The sequence below is a fragment of the Silene latifolia genome, chromosome X, assembly GCF_048544455.1.
Source record: "Silene latifolia isolate original U9 population chromosome X, ASM4854445v1, whole genome shotgun sequence".
Lineage (NCBI taxonomy): Eukaryota > Viridiplantae > Streptophyta > Magnoliopsida > Caryophyllales > Caryophyllaceae > Silene > Silene latifolia.
This window is the reverse complement of record NC_133537.1, coordinates 248,336,788-248,338,682: the sequence shown is the minus strand read 5'-3', so window position 1 is coordinate 248,338,682 and position 1,895 is coordinate 248,336,788. Positions and strand designations below refer to the sequence as shown.

Below are 1,895 nucleotides of genomic sequence, written 5' to 3'. Positions count from 1 at the left end.
AATTTCCTTAAGTCGGTTATGTTTTACTATAAATACCCAATTTGAATCCTAAGTTTATTTACGCATTATTTTACCTAGCTACGTTTTATATTACCCAAGAAACTCTCAAATACTCTTAGTTTGAGTTTTATTGTTATTGTTCGGATCTTCTAAGCTTATTCTTCATTATTATTACGGTATTGTCTCTATAAATTGCTTATTCATCTTCTATGCTTTCAATTATGTTTTCCTTTATCATTATTATTTATATTCCCTCTATTATGCGTAGCTAAACCTCTAATCTAGGGCGAAAGGGGATCTAGGTTGTTAGAAAAGGGGTTACTAATGAATTGATTGTTAAATTGCTTTTTATTGTTGTTTAATTATCGTCTTACATCCAGTTAATTAATTACTTATCAGAATTGATTAAACTAGTATTGCATAAACGAGGATTTTCACCGACCGGGTTAAGACTAATATAGGCCAATATAATTGAATTAGACCGACTTAATAATAGCGACTGCATGTTAAGTTTAGATCTAAAAAGGCATATTAGAATCGACCGATCATATGACTTTTAACAATATAAATTGCTCAATCAATGAATTAAACCTTACCCTTGGATGACTACCTAGTGAACCCAATCCCTAGACTCTTTTATTATTTTTGAATTTGTCTTTATTTACATCACAATTAGTTATTTGAAATCAAACAATCTACCCCATAAATTGTGTTACCTTTAAGACGAACTTACATATAAACAAACTAGATCAATTACCTCGCCTCCCTGTGAATTCGACCCGTTCTTGCTACTAGCTACTAGTAAGTAGTAATTTAGGATTTTTTTTTGATAGGCCAACGACTGAAAATAACCTTATTAAATTTCGCGTCGTTGCCGAGGAGGCAACAATTTTTCTGTTTGTTTTTGTTTACTTTTGTCTTTTATCTCAGGGAGCATCAGTTCCTTGAGACAGTTTGATATTTTCTTGTTGTTTCCGTGTATGCCCAGGTCCCACAGGTCGGAGATTGTACCTTTTGATCCCGAGCCAGAGAAGACTTTCGCTATAGACAAAAATTCCAAAGAGAAGTAAGTCGGGTGGAAGACTTGAGTACACTTGACTATGAGCGGTTTACTTTCTCAGAAGATTCATCCTTTAAAGAGGACATACTAGTTTCTGCACCCCTTACTGCTACAACATTGAAGATGCCAACCTTGGCTAGTCATTCCGAACCCACCATTGATTCTATTCCTAAAGGCTTAAAGCTCCCTACCACTGATAAAGGGACCTTTGAGATCAAGCCTTCTTATATAAGCCTATTAGAGAGAAATCTATTTGGAGAAAAGGCTGGAGAGGACCCCGCCAAGCACATGGAGAAATTTGTCACGTATTGTTGTTCTATTCCTTTGACAGCTGGGGTGACTTAAGATCAAGTTAAACAGACTCTTTTTCCTTTATCTCTGAGAGATGATGCAGCTGAATGGCTACGTGACTTGTATATGGAGACCGACGCAATCACTAACTGGACTTCACTAGCTCTTGCATTCTACAAGAGGTATTTTCCATCGCAGAAGACTAATGCTCTTAGAAGCTAGATTACGAGTTTTAAGCAAGGTCCTACTGAAGATTTTAATGAAGCTTGGGTTCGTTTCAAAACGCTAGTTCGATCCGTCCCTCATCATGGCTCCCAGAGCTTGTTCCTTTGCAACCGGTTTACAATGGGTTGTATGACGATCATAGAGCTTTGCATGATTTCGCTGCCAATGGAAGATTCCAAGATAATACTAATGACGGCAGTGCTTGGAAGTTGATTGATCAGATAGCTACTCACACTACTGAGTATGGTAACCCCAGAGGAACTAAGAGAGGAAGTGGTTCAGACAATGTTATTGCGGCACAGTTGTAAGGCCTTAACGG

The 1,895-nt window shown here is 37.2% G+C and overlaps 1 non-coding gene across 1 annotated transcript; it reads right to left on the bottom strand.

Moving 5' to 3' along the window:
- Window positions 1-1,558: 1,558 nt before the first annotated feature.
- On the bottom strand, window positions 1,559-1,665 carry LOC141625473 (small nucleolar RNA R71). The gene has a single exon (XR_012535252.1). It is a non-coding gene; the product is annotated as a small nucleolar RNA R71 (small nucleolar RNA).
- Between the last annotated feature and the right edge of the window lie 230 nt (window positions 1,666-1,895).